A 22,500-nucleotide genomic window follows, 5' to 3' on the forward strand; every position below is an offset into this window, starting at 1 on the left:
TAAACAATGAAAAATGTACAGTAAACATTACAAAGGAATATAGACATTTGAAATGTCATATTATGTCTATGTACATTGTTGTAACGGTGTGCACGTAGATAAAGTATACAAGGGAAAATAAATATAAATATGGGTTGTATTTACAATGGTGTCTGTTCTTCACTGGTTGCTCTTTTCTTGTGGCAACAGGTCAGATATCTTGTTGCTGTGATGGAACACTGTGGAATTTCACCTCAATAGATATTGGAATTTATCAAAATTTGATTTTTTTTTTTTTTTTTTAGAATTCTTTGTGGGTCTGTTCAATCAGAACAAGGTTCTGACAGCTGGGTGTGTCTTGGTGATATAGAACAAGAAGGGCTCCCCATTCAACCGTTTATTGACACCGTTTCCATCTGAAATCGATCTTCATCATGTCCAAAAATACAGTCATACATTTGGCAGGAGGTTAGGAAGTGCATCTCAGTTTCCACCTCATTTTGTGGGCAGTGTGGCACATAGCCTGTCTTCTCTTGAGAGCCAAGTCTGCCTTCGGTGGTCTTTCTAAATAGCAAGGCTATGCTCACTGAGTCTGTACATAGTCAAAGCTTTCCTTAAGTTTGGGTCAGTCACAGTGGTCAGGTATTCTGTACTCTCTGTTTAGGGTCAAATAGCATCCTAGTTTGCTCTGTTATTTTGACAATATCTTGACAATGTGTCAAGTTATTATATTTTTGTTTTCTCATTGGTTGGATCTAATTGTGTTGCTGTCCTGGGGCTCTGTGGGGTCTGTTTGTGTTTGTGAACAGAGCCCCAGGACCAGCTTGCTTAGGGGACTCTTCTCCAGGTTCATCTCTCTGTAGGTGATGGCTTTGTTATGGAAGGTTTGGGAATCGCTTCCTTTTAGGTGGTTGTAGAATTCAACTGTGTTTTCTGGATTTTGATAATTAGCGGCCAAATTCTGCTCTGCATGCATTATTTGGTGTTTTACGTTGTACACAGAGGATATTTTCAGCATAATTCTGCATGCAGTCTCAATTTGGTGTTTGTCCCATTCTGTGAATTCTTCGTTGGTGACTGGACCCCAGACCTCACAACTATAAAGGGCAATGGGTACTATAACTGATTCAAGTATTTTTAGCCAGATCCTAATTTGTTTGTCGAATTTTATGTCTTTTGATGGCATAGAAGGCCCTTCTTGCCTTGTCTCTCACATCGTTCACAGCTGTGGAAGTTACCTGTGGTGCTGAAGTTAAGGCAGTTAAGGCAGCCACAACATATGCACTACACACACACACACACGATAACATATGCACTACACACACACACACACACACAATAACATACGCACTACACACACACACACACGATAACATACTCACTACACACACACACGATAACATACGCACTACACTCACACACGATAACATACGCACTACACACACACACACGATAACATACGCACTACACTCACACACGATAACATACTCACTACACACACACACGATAACATACTCACTACACACACACACGATAACATACGCACTACACACACACACGATAACATACGCACTACACACACACACACGATAACATACTCACTACACACATACACGATAACATACTCACTACACACACACACGATAACATACGCACTACACACACACACGATAACATACGCACTACACACACACACACACACGATAACATACTCACTACACACACACACGATAACATACGCACTACACTCACACACGATAACATACGCACTACACACACATACACGATAACATACGCACTACACTCACACACGATAACATACTCACTACACACACACACGATAACATACTCACTACACACACACACGATAACATACGCACTACACACACACACGATAACATACGCACTACACACACACACACGATAACATACGCACTACACTCACACACGATAACATACTCACTACACACACACACGATAACATACTCACTACACACACACACGATAACATACGCACTACACTCACACACGATAACATACTCACTACACACACACACGATAACATACGCACTACACTCACACACGATAACATACGCACTACACACACACACACGATAACATACGCACTACACACACACACACGATAACATACGCACTACACACACACACACACAATAACATACGCACTACACACACACACACGATAACATACGCACTTCACACACACACACACGATAACATACGCACTACACACACACACACGATAACATATGCACTACACACACACGATAACATACGCACTACACACACACACACACGAAAACATACGCACTACACACACACACACGATAACATACGCACTACACACACACACACGATAACATACGCACTACACTCACACACGATAACATACGCACTACACACACACACACACGATAACATACGCACTACACACACACACACGATAACATACGCACTACACACACAAACGATAACATACGCACTACACTCACACACGATAACATACGCACTACACACACAGACACACACGATAACATACGCACTACACACACACACACGATAACATACGCACTACACACACACACACGATAACATACGCACTACACACACACACAATAACATACGCACTACACTCACACACACACAATAACATACGCACTACACACACACACACAATAACATACGCACTACACACACACACGATTACATATGCACTACACACACACGATAACATACGCACTACACACACACACACACACGATAACATACGCACTACACACACACACACGATAATATACGCACTACACACACACACGATAACATACGCACTACACACACACACGATAACATACGCACTACACTCACACACGATAACATACGCACTACACACACACACACACACACGATAACATACGCACTACACACACACACACGATAACATACGCACTACACACACACACACACGATAACATATGCACTACACACACACACGATAACATACGCACTACACTCACACACGATAACATACGCACTACACACACACACACACACGATAACATACGCACTACACACACACACACACACGATAACATACGCACTACACACACACACGATAACATACTCACTACACACACACACACACGATAACATACTCACTACACACACACACGATAACATACTCACTACACACACACAATAACATACGCACTACACACACACACACACACGATAACATACGCACTACACACACACACACACACACACAATAACATACGCACTACACACACACACACGATAACATACGCACTACACACACACACACACGATAACATATGCACTACACACACACACGATAACATACGCACTACACTCACACACGATAACATACGCACTACACACACACACACACACGATAACATACGCACTACACACACACACACACACGATAACATACGCACTACACACACACACGATAACATACTCACTACACACACACACACACGATAACATACTCACTACACACACACACGATAACATACGCACTACACAAACACACACGATAACATACGCACTACACACACACATAGATTTAGTATGGTAGATATGTGGTAGTGGTGGAGTAGGGGCCTGAGGGCACACGGTGTGTTGTGAAATCTGTGAATGTATTGTAAATGTTTTTGAAATTGTATAACTGCCTTTATTATGCTGAACCCCAGGAAGAGTAGATGCTGCCTTGACAGGAACTAATGGGGATCCATAATAAACCCCAGGAAGAGTAGCTGCTGTCTTGACAGGAACTAATGGGGATCCATAATAAACCCCAGGAAGAGTAGATGCTGCCTTGACAGGAACTAATGGGGATCCATAATAAACCCCAGGAAGAGCAACTGCTGCTTTGACAGGAACTAATGGGGATCCATAATAAACCCCAGGAAGAGTAGCTGCTGCCTTGGCAGGAACTAATGGGGATCCATAATAAACTCAAGGAAGAGTAGCTGCTGCCTTGGCAGGAACTAATGGGGATCCATAATAAACCCCAGGAAGAGTAGATGCTGCCTTGACAGGAACTAATGGGGATCCATAATAAACCCCAGGAAGAGTAGCTGCTGCCTTGACAGGAACTAATGGGGATCCATAATAAACCCCAGGAAGAGCAACTGCTGCTTTGACAGGAACTAATGGGGATCCATAATAAACCCCAGGAAGAGTAGCTGCTGCCTTGGCAGGAACTAATGGGGATCCATAATAAACTCAAGGAAGAGTAGCTGCTGCCTTGGCAGGAACTAATGGGGATCCATAATAAACCCCAGGAAGAGTAGATGCTGCCTTGACAGGAACTAATGGGGATCCATAATAAACCCCAGGAAGAGTAGCTGCTGCCTTGACAGGAACTAATGGGGATCCATAATAAACCCCAGGAAGAGCAACTGCTGCTTTGACAGGAACTAATGGGGATCCATAATAAACCCCAGGAAGAGCAGCTGCTGCCTTGAAAGGAACTAATGGGGATCCATAATAAACCCCAGGAAGAGTAGCTGCTGCCTTGACAGGAACTAATGGGGATCCATAATAACCCCGAGGAAGAGTAGCTGCTGCCTAGACAGGAACTAATGGGGATCCAAAATAAACCCCAGGAAGAGTAGCTGCTGCCTGGACAGGAACTAATGGGGATCCATAATAAACCCCAGGAAGAGTAGCTGCTGCCTTGGCAACAGCTAATGGGGATCCATAATAAACCCCAGGAAGAGTAGCTGCTGCCAAAACAGGAACTAATGGGGATCCATAATAAACCCCAGGAAGAGTAGCTGCTGCCTTGGCAGGAACTAATGGGGATCCATAATAAACCACAGGAAGAGTAGCTGCTGCCTTGACAGAACTAATGGGGATCCTTAATAAACCACAGGAAGAGTAGCTGCTGCCTTGACAGAACTAATGGGGATCCTTAATAAACCCCAGGAAGAGTAGCTGCTGCCTTGGCAACAGCTAATGGGGATCCATAATAAACCCCAGGAAGAGTAGCTGCTGCCTAGACAGGAACTAATGGGGATCCATAATAAACCCCAGGAAGAGTAGCTGCTGCCTTGGCAGGAACTAATGGGGATCCATAATAAACCCCAGGAAGAGTAGCTGCTGCCTGGACAGGAACTAATGGGGATCCATAATAAACCCCAGGAAGAGTAGCTGCTGCCTTGGCAGGAACTAATGGGGATCCATAATAATCCCCAGGAAGAGTAGCTGCTGCCTTGACAGGAACTAATGGGGATCCATAATAAACCCCAGGAAGAGTAGCTGCTGCCTTGGCAGGAACTAATGGGGATCCATATTAAACCCCAGGAAGAGTAGCTGCTGCCTTGGCAGGAACTAATGAGGATCCATAATAAACCCCAGGAAGAGTAGCTGCTGCCTTGACAGGAACTAATGGGGATTCATAATAACCCCCAGGAAGAGTAGCTGCTGCCTAGACAGGAACTAATGGGGATCCATAATAAACCCCAAGAAGAGTAGCTGCTGCCTTGGCAACAGCTAATGGGGATCCATAATAAACCCCAGGAAGAGTAGCTGCTGCCAAGACAGGAACTAATTGGGATCCATAATAAACCCCAGGAAGAGTAGCTGCTGCCTTGGCAGGAACTAATGGGGATCCATAATAAACCACAGGAAGAGTAGCTGCTGCCTTGACAGAACTAATGGGGATCCTTGATAAACCCCAGGAAGAGTAGCTGCTGCCTTGACAGGAACTAATGGGGATCCATAATAAACCACAGGAAGAGTAGCTGCTGCCTTGACAGAACTAATGGGGATCCTTAATAAACCCCAGGAAGAGTAGCTGCTGCCTTGACAGGAACTAATGAGGATCCATAATAAACCCCAGGAAGAGTAGCTGCTGCCTTGGCAGGAACTAATGAGGATCCATAATAAACCCCAGGAAGATTAGCTGCTGCCTTGGCAGGAACTAATGGGGATCCATAATAAACCCCAGGAAGAGTAGCTGCTGCCTTGACAGGAACTAATGAGGATCCATAATAAACCCCAGGAAGAGTAGCTGCTGCCTTGGCAGGAACTAATGAGGATCCATAATAAACCCCAGGAAGAGTAGCTGCTGCCTTGGCAGGAACTAATGAGGATCCATAATATACCCCAGGAAGAGTAGCTGCTGCCTTGGCAGGAACTAATGAGGATCCATAATAAACCACAGGAAGAGTAGCTGCTGCCTTGACAGAACTAATGGGGATCCTTAATAAACCCCAGGAAGAGTAGCTGCTGCCTTGACAGGAACTAATGGGGATCCATAATAAACCACATGAAGAGTAGCTGCTGCCTTGACAGGAACTAATGGGGATCCATAATAAACTCAAGGAAGAGTAGCTGCTGCCTTGGCAGGAACTAATGGGGATCCATAATAAACCCCAGGAAGAGTAGATGCTGCCTTGACAGGAACTAATGGGGATCCATAATAAACCCCAGGAAGAGTAGCTGCTGCCTTGACAGGAACTAATGGGGATCCATAATAAACCCCAGGAAGAGCAACTGCTGCTTTGACAGGAACTAATGGGGATCCATAATAAACCCCAGGAAGAGTAGCTGCTGCCTTGGCAGGAACTAATGAGGATCCATAATAAACCCCAGGAAGAGCAGCTGCTGCCTTGACAGGAAATAATGGGGATCCATAATAAACCCCAGGAAGAGCAGCTGCTGCCTTGGCAGGAACTAATGGGGATCCATAATAAACCCCAGGAAGAGCAGCTGCTGCCTTGAAAGGAACTAATGGGGATCCATAATAAACCCCAGGAAGAGTAGCTGCTGCCTTGACAGGAACTAATGGGGATCCATAATAACCCCGAGGAAGAGTAGCTGCTGCCTAGACAGGAACTAATGGGGATCCAAAATAAACCCCAGGAAGAGTAGCTGCTGCCTGGACAGGAACTAATGGGGATCCATAATAAACCCCAGGAAGAGTAGCTGCTGCCTTGGCAACAGCTAATGGGGATCCATAATAAACCCCAGGAAGAGTAGCTGCTGCCAAAACAGGAACTAATGGGGATCCATAATAAACCCCAGGAAGAGTAGCTGCTGCCTTGGCAGGAACTAATGGGGATCCATAATAAACCACAGGAAGAGTAGCTGCTGCCTTGACAGAACTAATGGGGATCCTTAATAAACCACAGGAAGAGTAGCTGCTGCCTTGACAGAACTAATGGGGATCCTTAATAAACCCCAGGAAGAGTAGCTGCTGCCTTGGCAACAGCTAATGGGGATCCATAATAAACCCCAGGAAGAGTAGCTGCTGCCTAGACAGGAACTAATGGGGATCCATAATAAACCCCAGGAAGAGTAGCTGCTGCCTTGGCAGGAACTAATGGGGATCCATAATAAACCCCAGGAAGAGTAGCTGCTGCCTGGACAGGAACTAATGGGGATCCATAATAAACCCCAGGAAGAGTAGCTGCTGCCTTGGCAGGAACTAATGGGGATCCATAATAATCCCCAGGAAGAGTAGCTGCTGCCTTGACAGGAACTAATGGGGATCCATAATAAACCCCAGGAAGAGTAGCTGCTGCCTTGGCAGGAACTAATGGGGATCCATATTAAACCCCAGGAAGAGTAGCTGCTGCCTTGGCAGGAACTAATGAGGATCCATAATAAACCCCAGGAAGAGTAGCTGCTGCCTTGACAGGAACTAATGGGGATTCATAATAACCCCCAGGAAGAGTAGCTGCTGCCTAGACAGGAACTAATGGGGATCCATAATAAACCCCAAGAAGAGTAGCTGCTGCCTTGGCAACAGCTAATGGGGATCCATAATAAACCCCAGGAAGAGTAGCTGCTGCCAAGACAGGAACTAATTGGGATCCATAATAAACCCCAGGAAGAGTAGCTGCTGCCTTGGCAGGAACTAATGGGGATCCATAATAAACCACAGGAAGAGTAGCTGCTGCCTTGACAGAACTAATGGGGATCCTTGATAAACCCCAGGAAGAGTAGCTGCTGCCTTGACAGGAACTAATGGGGATCCATAATAAACCACAGGAAGAGTAGCTGCTGCCTTGACAGAACTAATGGGGATCCTTAATAAACCCCAGGAAGAGTAGCTGCTGCCTTGACAGGAACTAATGAGGATCCATAATAAACCCCAGGAAGAGTAGCTGCTGCCTTGGCAGGAACTAATGAGGATCCATAATAAACCCCAGGAAGATTAGCTGCTGCCTTGGCAGGAACTAATGGGGATCCATAATAAACCCCAGGAAGAGTAGCTGCTGCCTTGACAGGAACTAATGAGGATCCATAATAAACCCCAGGAAGAGTAGCTGCTGCCTTGGCAGGAACTAATGAGGATCCATAATAAACCCCAGGAAGAGTAGCTGCTGCCTTGGCAGGAACTAATGAGGATCCATAATATACCCCAGGAAGAGTAGCTGCTGCCTTGGCAGGAACTAATGAGGATCCATAATAAACCACAGGAAGAGTAGCTGCTGCCTTGACAGAACTAATGGGGATCCTTAATAAACCCCAGGAAGAGTAGCTGCTGCCTTGACAGGAACTAATGGGGATCCATAATAAACCACATGAAGAGTAGCTGCTGCCTTGACAGAACTAATGGGGATCCTTAATAAACCCCAGGAAGAGTAGCTGCTGCCTTGACAGGAACTAATGAGGATCCATAATAAACCCCAGGAAGAGTAGCTGCTGCCTTGGCAGGAACTAATGAGGATCCATAATAAACCCCAGGAAGAGTAGCTGCTGCCTTGACAGGAACTAATGGGGATCCATAATAAACCCCAGGAAGAGTAGCTGCTGCCTTGACAGGAACTAATGAGGATCCATAATAAACCCCAGGAAGAGTAGCTGCTGCCTTGGCAGGAACTAATGAGGATCCATAATAAACCCCAGGAAGAGTTGCTGCTGCCTTGGCAGGAACTAATGAGGATCCATAATAAACCCCAGGAAGAGTAGCTGCTGCCTTGGCAGGAACTAATGAGGATCCATAATAAACCACAGGAAGAGTAGCTGCTGCCTTGACAGAACTAATGGGGATCCTTAATAAACCCCAGGAAGAGTAGCTGCTGCCTTGACAGGAACTAATGGGGATCCATAATAAACACCAGGAAGAGTAGCTGCTGCCTTGACAGAACTAATGGGGATCCTTAATAAACCCCAGGAAGAGTAGCTGCTGCCTTGACAGGAACTAATGAGGATCCATAATAAACCCCAGGAAGAGTAGCTGCTGCCTTGACAGGAACTAATGGGGATCCATAATAAACCCCAGGAAGAGTAGCTGCTGCCTTGGCAGGAACTAATGGGGATCCATAATAAACCCCAGGAAGAGTAGCTGCTGCCTTGACAGGAACTAATGGGGATCCATAATAAACCCCAGGAAGAGTAGCTGCTGCCTTAGCAGGAAGTAATGGGGATCCATAATAAACCACAGGAAGAGTAGCTGCTGCCTTGACAGAACTAATGGGGATCCATAATAAACCCCAGGAAGAGTAGCTGCTGCCTTGACAGGAACTAATGAGGATCCATAATAAACCCCAGGAAGAGTAGCTGCTGCCTTGGCAGGAACTAATGAGGATCCATAATAAACCCCAGGAAGAGTAGCTGCTGCCTTGGCAGGAACTAATGGGGATCCATAATAAACCCCAGGAAGAGTAGCTGCTGCCTTGGCAGGAACTAATGGGGATCCATAATAAACCCCAGGAAGAGTAGCTGCTGCCTTGGCAGGAACTAATGGGGATCCATAATAAACCCCAGGAAGAGTAGCTGCTGCCTTGGCAGGAACTAATGAGGATCCATAATAAACCCCAGGAAGAGTAGCTGCTGCCTTGGCAGGAACTAATGAGGATCCATAATAAACCCCAGGAAGAGTAGCTGCTGCCTTGGCAGGAACTAATGAGGATCCATAATAAACCCCAGGAAGAGTAGCTGCTGCCTTGGCAGGAACTAATGGGGATCCATAATAAACCCCAGGAAGAGTAGCTGCTGCCTTGGCAGGAACTAATGGGGATCCATAATAAACCCCAGGAAGAGTAGCTGCTGCCTTGGCAGGAACTAATGAGGATCCATAATAAACTACAGGAATAGAAGCTGCTGCTTTGGCAGGAACTAATGGGGATCCATAATAAACCCCAGGAAGAGTAGCTGCTGCCTTGACAGGAACTAATGAGGATCCATAATAAACCCCAGGAAGAGTAGCTGCTGCCTTGGCAGGAACTAAATGGGGATCCATAATAAACCCCAGGAAGAGTAGCTGCTGCCTTGGCAGGAACTAAATGGGGATCCATAATAAACCCCAGGAAGAGTAGCTGCTGCCTTGGCAGGAACTAAATGGGGATCCATAATAAACCCCAGGAAGAGTAGCTGCTGCCTTGGCAGGAACTAATGAGGATCCATAATAAACCCCAGGAAGAGTAGCTGCTGCCTTGGCAGGAACTAATGGGGATCCATAATAAACCCCAGGAAGAGTAGCTGCTGCCTTGGCAGGAACTAAATGGGGGTCCTTAATAAACCCCAGGAAGAGTAGCTGCTGCCTTGGCAGGAACTAAATGGGGGTCCATAATAAACCCCAGGAAGAGTAGCTGCTGCCTTGGCAGGAACTAAATGGGGATCCATAATAAACCCCAGGAAGAGTAGCTGCTGCCTTGGCAGGAACTAAATGGGGATCCATAATAAACCCCAGGAAGAGTAGCTGCTGCCTTGTTAGGAACTAATGGGGATCCATAATAAACCCCAGGAAGAGTAGCTGCTGCCTTGGCAGGAACTAAATGGGGATCCTTAATAAACCCCAGGAAGAGTAGCTGCTGCCTTGACAGGAACTAAATGGGGATCCATAATAAACCCCAGGAAGAGTAGCTGCTGCCTTGACAGGAACTAATGGGGATCCATAATAAACCCCAGGAAGAGTAGCTGCTGCCTTGACAGGAACTAATGGGGATCCATAATAAAGGAAGAGTAGCTGCTGCCTTACCAGGAACTAAATGGGGATCCATAATAAACCCCAGGAAGAGTAGCTGCTGCCTTGACAGGAACTAATGGGGATCCATAATAAACCCCAGGAAGAGTAGCTGCTGCCTTGACAGGAACTAATGGGGATCCATAATAAAGGAAGAGTAGCTGCTGCCTTACCAGGAACTAATGGGGATCCATAATAAACCCCAGGAAGAGTAGCTGCTGCCTTGACAGGAACTAAATGGGGATCCATAATAAACCACATGAAGAGTAGCTGCTGCCTTGATAGGAACTAAATGGGGATCCATAATAAACCCCAGGAAGAGTAGCTGCTGAGTAGCTCCATAATAAACCCCAGGAAGAGTAGCTGCTGCCTTGACAGGAACTAAATGGGGATCCATAATAAACCACATGAAGAGTAGCTGCTGCCTTGATAGGAACTAAATGGGGATCCATAATAAACCCCAGGAAGAGTAGCTGCTGCCTTGACAGGAACTAAATGGGGATCCATAATAAACCACATGAAGAGTAGCTGCTGCCTTGACAGGAACTAAATGGGGATCCATAATAAACCCCAGGAAGAGTAGCTGCTGAGTAGCTCCATAATAAACCCCAGGAAGAGTAGCTGCTGCCTTGGCAGGAACTAAATGGGGGTCCATAATAAACCACAGGAAGAGTAGCTGCTGCCTTGGCAGGAACTAATGAGGATCCATAATAAACCCCAGGAAGACTAGCTGCTGCCTTGACAGGAACTAAATGGGGATCCATAATATACCCCAGGAAGAGTAGCTGCTGCCTTGGCAGGAACTAAATGGGGATCCATATAAACCCCAGGAAGAGTAGCTGCTGCCTTGGCAGGAACTAAATGGGGATCCATATAAACCCCAGGAAGAGTAGCTGCTGCCTTGACAGGAACTAATGAGGATCCTTAATAAACCCCAGGAAGAGTAGCTGCTGCCTTGGCAGGAACTAATGAGGATCCATATAAACCCCAGGAAGAGTAGCTGCTGCCTTGGCAGGAACTAAATGGGGATCCATATAAACCCCAGGAAGAGTAGCTGCTGCCTTGACAGGAACTAAATGGGGATCCATAATAAACCCCAGAAAGAGTAGCTGCTGCCTTGGCAGGAACTAATGGGGATCCATAATAAACCCCAGGAAGAGTAGCTGCTGCCTTGGCAGGAACTAAATGGGGATCCATAATAAACCCCAGGAAGAGTAGCTGCTGCCTTGGCAGGAACTAAATGGGGATCCATAATAAATTCAAATGCAAATATATAGGGAATTATACTATCACAGACACAGTAATTATACACCACTGTCAACGCTTTCCCGTTCGGTATGAAACTATGTCATGGAAGCAGCCCGACAAGCCGAGAGACAGACCGTTAAATCCCGTGTGGAGCCAGATCGTGTATCAGCTTCTCGGTAGTCGTTCGTCAGTAGGCCTATAACTCACATTTAACAACATAGCTGTGTGTGTGTGTGTGTGTCTATCGACAACAACAAACAACTAGGCCTACCACAGGTCATTGTTCTGTCGTAACCACCCTATGTATAACCGATCCACTGTTTTTTTCACTAGTCTGATGTCTCCATCCTTCCGTCCCACCGGAAAGTGTCCCGTCCCTCCCCCTCCTCCCCCCCATGCCTTAGTTTTGACACCGGACCAAAACAAATAAAGTTGCTTCAGATATAAAGCTCAACCTATTATCGTGCGCTAAAGGGTAGAATCAGCAGGTCTGTAGTGGACCAGCCTAAGCCCCTTGATGCAGACAATCAGAGTGCGAAGGGAATCTGACTCTGCCTTCCTGCCTCTCCGGCCCACAGCCCTCTCACTAGATACACTAGATACTGTAACACCACTGCCAGCGGGCGAGAGATGAGTTGTCACAAATGGCACCCTATTTCATGTATAATACACCACTTTTGACGATAGCCCCTGGTCATAGTAGTTCACTATATAGGGGGGGATAGGATGCCATTAGGGACACAGGAGAGAGAGAGAGAGATTGAAGAGGTTGGCGGTAGGCGGGTCTCTGAAAATGACGGTGTTACAATGAAAACAGAAATAGGACATCACTACATGGAATGGCGACACAACCCTCTCAGACTTCAGGCTTTGATCATGGTGTCAGGGGAGGGAATCTAGAGGTTACTGTTGTAATCACACACAGAGCAGGGTGGCAATGTGATCAAGATCAAGACCTGATCACAATGTGAAATGCAAGTACTGAGAGTGTCTTGCCATTTGGAAATTGATACATACACTGTATATGCAAAAGTATGTGGACACCCCTTCAAATTAGTGGATTTGTGGAGTCATGAAAATCTTCATAGACAAACATTGGCAGTAGAATGGCCTTACTGAAAAGCTCAGTGACTGTCAACGTGGCACCGTCATAGGATGTCACCTTTCCAACAAGTCAGTTCGTCAAATTTCTGCCCTGTTAAATCTACCCCGGTCAACTGAAGTGGAAACGTCTAGGAGCAACAACGGCTCAGCCGCAAAATGGTAGGCCACACAAGCTCACAGAACGGGACCGCTGAGTGCTGAAGCTCATAAAAATAGTTTGTCCTCGGTCACAACACTCACTACCAAGTTCCAAACCGCCTCTGGAAGCAACGTCATTACAAGAACTGTTCGTCGGGAGCTTCATGAAACGGCCGAGCAGCCGCACACAAGACTAAGATCACCAAATCCAAGCGTCGGCTGGAGCGTCGGCTGGAGTGGTGTAAATCTCGTTGCCATTGAACTCTGGAGCAGCGAAACACGTTCTCTGGAGTGATGAATCATGCTTTACCATCTGGCAGTCCGACGGTCAAATCTAGGTTTGGCAGATGCCAGGAGAATGCTACATGTCCCAATGCATAGTGCCAACTGTAAAGTTTGGTGGAGGAGGAATAATGGTCTGGGGCTGTGTTTCATGGTTCAGGCCCCTTAGTTCCAGTGAAGGGAAATCTTAACACAACAGCATACAGGAGATCTACATAGATCCTCATCCTCTACATAGATCCTCGTCCTCTACATAGATCCTTGATCCTCTACATAGATCCTCGACCCTCTACATAGATCCTCATCCTCTACATAGATCCTCGTCCTCTACATAGATCCTCAACCCTCTACATAGATCCTCGACCCTCTACATAGATCCTCATCCTCTACATAGATCCTCGTCCTCTACATAGATCCTCGACCCTCTACATAGATCCTTGTCCTCTACCTAGATCCTCAACCCTCTACATAGATCCTCGTCCTCTACATAGATCCTCGACCCTCTACATAGATCCTCGACCCTCTACATAGATCCTTGACCCTCTACATAGATCCTCATCCTCTACATAGATCCTCGACACTCTACATAGATTCTCGTCCTCTACATAGATCCTCGTCCTCTACATATATCCTCAACCCTCTACATAGATCCTCGTCCTCTACATAGATCCTCAACCCTCTACATAGATCCTCGTCCTCTACATAGATCCTAATCCTCTACATAGATCCTCGTCCTCTACATATATTCTCGTCCTCTACATAGATCCTCGTCCTCTACATAGATCCTCGTCCTCTACATAGATTCTCATCCTCTACATAGATCCTCGACCCTCTACATAGATCCTCATCCTCTACATAGATCCTCGTCCTCTACATAGATCCTCGACTCTCTACATAGATCCTCGACCCTCTACATAGATCCTCGACCCTCTACATAGATCCTCATCCTCTACATAGATCCTCGACCCTCTACATAGATTCTCGTCCTCTACATAGATCCTCGTCCTCTACATAGATCCTCAACCCTATACATAGATCCTCGTCCTCTACATAGATCCTCAACCCTCTACATAGATCCTCAACCCTCTACATAGATCCTCAACCCTCTACATAGATCCTCATCCTCTACATAGATCCTCGTCCTCTACATAGATCCTCGTCCTCTACATAGATCCTCGTCCTCTACATAGATCCTCGTCCTCTACATATATCCTTGTCCTCTACATAGATCCTCGACACTCTACATAGATCCTCAACCCTCTACATAGATCCTCAACCCTCTACATAGATCCTCGTCCTCTACATAGATCCTCGACCCTCTACATAGATCCTCATCTTCTACATAGATCCTCGTCCTCTACATAGATCCTCAACCCTCTACATAGATCCTCAACCCTCTACATAGATCCTCATCTTCTACATAGATCCTCGTCCTCTACATAGATCCTCAACCCTCTACATAGATCCTTGTCCTCTACATAGATCCTCGTCCTCTACATAGATCCTCATCCTCTACATAGATCCTCGTCCTCTACATAGATCCTCGTCCTCTACATAGATTCTCGTCCTCTACATAGATCCTCGTCCTTAACATAGATCCTCGACCTCTACATAGATCCTCGTCCTCTACATAGATCCTCGACCCTCTACATAGATCATCAACCCTCTACATAGATCCTCAACCCTCTACATAGATCCTCGTCCTCTACATAGATTCTCGTCCTCTACATAGATAATCGTCCTCTACATAGATAATCGACCTCTACATAGATTCTCGTCCTCTACATAGATTCTCGTCCTCTACATAGATTCTCGTCCTCTACATAGATTCTCGTCCTCTACATAGATTCTCCAATACATTCATGTTGAATGTTATTAAACCTTGTTATCAAACGATTTCTGACACTATTTTCCATCTGCGGCTTATCATAATAAACCCTTCTACGTGTTGTGTAACATGTATCACAACCCACAGCCCTGTTAATAACCCTGTGACAAAACATTGGCGCTAAATACCACACCTCCTTCGAGGTGCTGAGATAACTATGAGAGCAGATATGAATGTTTCTAAATAGTATTTAATATTTCCACCAGGAGGCTGGTGTAAGCCTGAGCTCTAAGCTAAGCAGGGTGTCTGATTTATGAAGGGGCAGGTGCCTGGGTCAATCTTCCAGTGGCCCGTTGGCAGCCAATAATCTGGCACCAGCCCCCTGGCCCTGGTACATACCATTAAACACTCTCCTGCCAGCCCGCTGGTGACACCCCTCCCTCCTAGTACTGACCTTAGACCAGCCTCTCCACCCCACTAGAGGTGACAGGGGTCCAGCACCCCTCCCTCCTAGTACTGACCTCAGACCAGCCTCTCCACCCCATTAGAGATGACAGGAGTCCAGCACCCCTCCCTCCTAGTACTGACCTCTAACCAGCCTCTCCACCCCACTAGAGGTGACAGGAGTCCAGCGCCCCTCCCTCCTAGTACTGACCTCTAACCAGCCTCTCCAACCCACTAGAGGTGACAGGAGTCCAGCGCCCCTCCCTCCTACTACTGACCTCTAACCAGCCTCTCCACCCCACTAGAGGTGACAGGAGTCCAGCGCCCCTCCCTCCTACTACTGACCTCTAACCAGCCTCTCCACCCCACTAGAGGTGACAGGAGTCCAGCACCCCTCCCTCCTACTACTGACCTCTAACCAGCCTCTCCACCCCACTAGAGGTGACAGGAGTCCAGCACCCCTCCCTCCTAGTACTGACCTCAGACCAGCCTCTCCACCCCACTAGAGGTGACAGGAGTCCAGCACCCCTCCCTCCTAGTACTGACCTCTAACCAGCCTCTCCACCCCACTAGAGGTGACAGGGGTCCAGCACCCCTCCCTCCTAGTACTGACCTCTAACCAGCCTCACCACCCCATTAGAGGTTGTCACAGCAAGGCATTCTGGGAAACCTTGTTGCTGGTTGGTTTGAATAAAGCCCATCAAGTGAAGAAGGGAGGAGATGGGGTGTGTGGGAAAGGGGTTCAATGACCTGTATGTGGGGCCTCGAGACCCTATTTACTTCCCTACACACACACACACACACACACACACACACACACACACACACACACACACACACACACACACACACACACACACACACACCACTACTGTCTATCCTCTGTTATAAAACGTAATCTAAATTTAGGCCTCAATTGACGAGGAGGCGAGAGCTGCCGGCATCTCCAGCGAGAGGCTCCTTAATGCAAGGTCAGGTTTACACTGTGTGTGACTGTGTTTGTGTGTGTGTGTGCGTGTGCGTGTGTACGTGTGTGTGTACGTGTGTGTGTGTTAGATGTGTATAGTTGTGTGTGTTAAGCGTGAAGGCAAAATCATTGAGGAAGCTGAAAGATGGAAAATGGAGGACATTGCCGAGTTTCTTAGCCAATCAGGCTGCTGCTTCTCTAGTGGGCCAAACAGAACGCTGCCAGCCCTGAGGTGTGTTCAACAAGGGAAACAGTTTGTGAACGTTAGCGACCATTTGTTTTGTGTTAGCGCTAAACATTAGCGAACAGTCTGTGTCGGTCGGTTTTCCCGACAAAACGCAAGTGTCTGTTTGGGGTCTAGACTGCTGCAGCAAAATACTCATGTGACCATGTAGTCTTTTTATCACATGCAGTAGTACACTTACAAAAGGGGCTTCCTTATGGGCTTCTTCTGCTGTCGCCATAAGGAGAACTCTTTCGGGTTCTATTTTAGAACCCTCTGTGGAAAGGGAACTCAAAAGGGTTCTACCTGGAACCAAAAAAGGATTCTTCAAAAGGTTTCTCCTATGGGGACAGCCGAAGAACCCTACTTGATTGTAGACAGCACTTTTTTCTTTCTGAGAGTGTAGGAAAAAAGGCAAAGTCGTTTGCAGTGTGATTATCTTGAAATTACCCAGAGATCCTTACCAAAAAACAGCTGTTTGGAACGTTCATTCAAAGCATCCAACGAGAAACTGTTACTAGGCAACTTGTTCTCAGCAAAAAACGTAAAGCCTTGTTTAAACTCACCTCTGGTTGCTGGTCTGGAGAGCCTGTCTGGTCTGGAGAGGAGCGAGGCTTGCTCACTGCAGTTCAGTCTGGTAAAAAGGTCACAGGACTCAATGGAAAACATGTCATTTAATTATAAGCAAGGAGGTATGAAGTTGCTAGCTAGTGCCAGACGGTCGGCTCTCTGTGCTTGTAGTTTATGTCAGAATGGAGACGTGGGTATTTTTCACACACACACACACGCACGCGCACACACACACACACGCACACACACACGCACACGCACACACACACGCACACGCACACGCACACACACACACACGCAGGAGACATGTGCTTGTAGTTTATGTCAGAATGGAGACATGGGTATTTTTCACACACACACACGCACGCACACACACACACACACACAGACACACACGCGCACACGCACATGCACACACACACACACACACACACACACACACACACCCAGGAGACATGTGCTTGTAGTTTATGTCAGAATGGAGGTAGGAGTATATTTTTTCTCTGCTTTCCAGTTGATTGAAGAGGTTCATGTTGTTAGCGTCGTGACAAATGACCTCATGCTGACGGATATCCATGACATCAGGATAACGTGATGACATTCGGTAATCAGCGTGTCCTCAAGGTATGTTTAACCGGCAGTATGAATAGTCTAGTCACTCACTTATTTTACAGGCATTATATAGTGGCTAGATACTGTAGGTGGTCGTGTCAAGACAATGTCATGTGTTGTTTCGCCAACTGGCTCCTCTCACTTATGTCTCTGGCTAGATGTATCTGTTGTACATGTGGCTCCTCTTACTTATGTCTCTGGCTAGATGTATCTTCAGATGTGCCAGAAAAGGGGTATGTGAAACCTTTGGAATTAATTTGGATTTCTGCATAAATTTGGGTCATCAAATTTGATCTGGTTTTCATCTAAGTCACAACAATAGATGAACATAGTGTGCTTAAGGATCGGTGTCCCTGTTCACTGGACGGTTGAGCTAACGTAGGCTAATGTGATTAGCATGAGGTTGTAAGTAACAAGGACATTTCCCAGGACATAGACATATCTGATATTGGCGGAAAGCTTAAATTCTTGTTAATCTAACTGCAATTTACAGAAACTATTACAGTGAAATAATACCATGCTATTGTTTTTTTAATTTTTAATTTTACCTTTATTTAACTAATATGTACATATAAATATATGGATGAGCGATGTCCGAGCGGCAAGATGCAGTAGATGGTGTAGAGTACAGTATATACATATGAGACGAGTAATGTAGGGTATGTAAACATTACATAAAGTGGCATTGTTTAAAGTGACTAGTGATACATTTATTACATCCAATGTGATGTAGGCAGGTGGAACGTCCGTGGGCCATTCATTATCATGTGATACAGACCAGGGGGAGCGTCCGTGGGCCATTCATTGTCATGTGATACAGGCCAGGGGGAACGTCCGTGGGCCATTCATTATCATGTGATACAGGCCAGGGTTGAACGTCCGTGGGCCATTCATTATCATGTGATACAGACCAGGGGGAGCGTCCGTGGGCCATTCATTGTCATGTGATACAGGCCAGGGGGAACGTCCGTGGGCCATTCATTATCATGTGATACAGGCCAGGGTTGAACGTCCGTGGGCCATTCATTATCATGTGATACAGACCAGGGGGAGCGTCCGTGGGCCATTCATTGTCATGTGATACAGGCCAGGGGGAACGTCCGCGTCGCTCTGATTTCTCCCAGCTAAAATAGGTTCCTCCTAAGCCACCCCTGGCACTGCCAGCCATCCCACCTATTCTGACACGTTCCCTAGAAACAAACACCCCACACAGCCTGACAGGTGAGAGTCTCAAAATAGGGCCCTGTCTTCCACACTCTTGAGCACACACACACACACACACACACACACACACACACACACACACACACACACACACACACTCTCTTGCGCACACAAGCAGATGTAACCGATGTGAAATGGCTAGCTAGTTAGCGGTGGTGCGCGCTAATAGCGTTTCAATCGGGTGACGTGACTCGCTCTGAGATCTTGAAGTAGTTGTTCCCCCTTTTGCTCTGCAAGGGACGCGGCTTTTATCACGCGATGTGTAACGATGCTTCGTGGGTGTCAGTTGTTGATGTGTGCAAAGGGTCCCTGGTTCGAGCCCAGGTAGGGGTGAGGAGAGGGACGGAAGCTATACTGTTACACAGACACACACACAAACGCACACAAACACACATATCCTGAAGGTGCTACGACAAACACAGGGGCTAGGTAAAGAATGCACTTCAAGGTAACAAGGTCTATGTTGTCTTGGACTGAAAGAGAAGTCAGGGGTCAGGGGTCAGGGGTCAAATGATGACCTTAAGATTGGCCTTAAATCTTACATGCACACACACGCATGCGCACTCACCAACAAACAAACACACACACACCAACAAAACACGTACACACACACCAACAAAACACATACACACACCAATAAACACATACACACACCAACAAACACATACACACACACACCAACAAACAAACACACACACACACACACCAACAAACAAACAAACACACACACCAAAAAAACACACACATACACCAACAAACAAACAAACACACACACCAACAAACACACACACCAACAAACACATAGATACACCAACCTCCTACCCCCCTACCCCCCACCACTATCCTACAATCTTCCTATCTTCCTATCCCCCTACCTCCATCCCCCTATCCACCTACCCCCCTATCCTCCTATCCCCTTATTCCCTACCCCCCTATCCTCTTATCCCCTACCCCCCTATCCTCCTATCCCCTTATCCCCTACACCCCTATCCTCCTATCCCCCTATCCCCTACCCCCTACCCTCCTATCCCCTAATCCCCTACCCCCCTATCCTCCTATCCCCTTATCCCCTACCCCCCTATCCTCCTATCCCCCTATACCCTACCCCCCTACCCTCCTATCCCCTACCCCCCTATCCTCCTATCCCCTTATCCCCTACCCCCCTATCCTCCTATCCCCTTATCCCCTTCCTCCTATCCCCTTATCCCCTACCCCCTATCCTCCTATCCCCTTATCCCCTACCCCCTATCCTCCTATCCCCTACCCCCCTATCCTCCTATCCCCTTATCCCCTACCCCCCTACCCCCTATTCCCTTATCCCCTACCCCCCTATCCTCCTATCCCCTTATCCCCTACCCCCCTATCCTCCTATCCCCTAATCCCCTACCCCCCTATCCTCCTATCCCCTTATCCCCTACCCCCCTATCCTCCTATCCCCTTATCCCCTACCCCTCTATCCTCATATCACCTTATCCCCAACTCCCCTATCCTCCTATCCCCTTATCCCCTACCCCCCTACCCCCTATCCCTATTCTCCTATCCCCCTATACCCTACCCCCCTACCCCCTATCCCTATATCCTCCTATCCCCTTATCCCCTACCCCCCTACCCCCTATCCCTATTCTCCTATCCACCTATACCCTACCCCCTATCCTTATATCCCCTTATCCCCTACCCCCTATCCCTATTCTCCTATCCCCCTATACCCTACCCCCTATCCTTCTATCCCCTTATCCCCTACCCCCTACCTCCCTACCCCTACCCCCATCCCTATATTCTCCTATCCCCCTATACCCTGCCCTCCTACCCCCTTATCCCCTACCCCCCTACCCCCTATCCCTATTCTCCTATCCCCCTATCCTTCTATCCCCTTATCCCCTACCCCCCTACCTCCCTACCCCTACCCCCATCCCTATATTCTCCCATCCCCCTATACCCTACCCTCCTACCCCCTTATCCCCTACCCCCTATCCCTATATTCTCCTATCCCCTTATCCCCTACCCCCCTACCCCCTATCCCTATATTCTCCTATCCCCATTCCCTTCCCCATATTTTTCCGGGGACACTTCCTTGGACGTTGCTAAATGCTTTAAAGATGACCCGTCCACTGTGCTCCCAATTCTGGATTCATGGCACATATTTAAACTTGACTCCATTGTGTGAGTCTACAGGCCTGAGGAGGAGGAATGTGTAGGGAGGAGTGTAACACACACACACACGTGTAGGGAGGAGTGTAACACACACACACACACGTGTAGGGAGTGTCACACACACACACACTCTCCCTTCTGTCAGGGCCCCATCCAGCTTTCCGTGTAGTGCTGTAGGACACATGACTGTATGTGAAGGAGATATCTACCCCATCAGACCTCACGTCAGCGAACAGGAAGAGCCCCATTCTACTGCCGCCGACTTTCTCCCAACTGGATAAGAGAGAGTGGAGGAGAAACGGGATGCTGGGAGAGCTACTCTTAGCCAAAAGGGACCCCTCAATTTATCTCTCTCCTCTCTCTCCCTCTTTCCACTCTTTCCACTTGGTCTTCTGCACACACACACACACACACACACACAACCTCCTCTCTCCTCGCTCTCTCGCTTTCCGTCCTGTAAACTGAAACTGGTCGCCAAGCTCTTAAGTCCTGTCAGCGTCTATTAATTATAAACTAATTATGGCTCCGTTGGATGCTCTAGTTCAAACAGGCTTCCGCCGATCCTGGAATCCCACCCCGGCTGTCTCCTCACTCCCTCACTCCCTCCATCGCTCCATCGCTCGCTGTCGTTTGGTCGCAGACGCATGACCCTGGCTGGGCGCCGAACTGGTGTGAATGTTTAGGGAATGTGTGTGTTTTTGTGGATGTGTGTGTGTGTGTGTGTGTGTGTGTGTGTGTGTGTGTGTGTGTGTGTGTGCGTG

General features: G+C 47.2%; 1 protein-coding gene across 1 annotated transcript in view; it reads left to right on the forward strand.

Moving 5' to 3' along the window:
* Nucleotides 1–22,500, forward strand: part of LOC139415483 (steroid hormone receptor ERR2-like) — an 86,004-nt gene that overhangs the window by 35,180 nt on the left and 28,324 nt on the right. The gene's annotated exons all lie outside the window — the stretch shown is intronic.

The sequence above is a fragment of the Oncorhynchus clarkii genome, chromosome 8 (assembly GCF_045791955.1).
Source record: "Oncorhynchus clarkii lewisi isolate Uvic-CL-2024 chromosome 8, UVic_Ocla_1.0, whole genome shotgun sequence".
NCBI classification, from domain to species: Eukaryota; Metazoa; Chordata; class Actinopteri; order Salmoniformes; family Salmonidae; genus Oncorhynchus; species Oncorhynchus clarkii.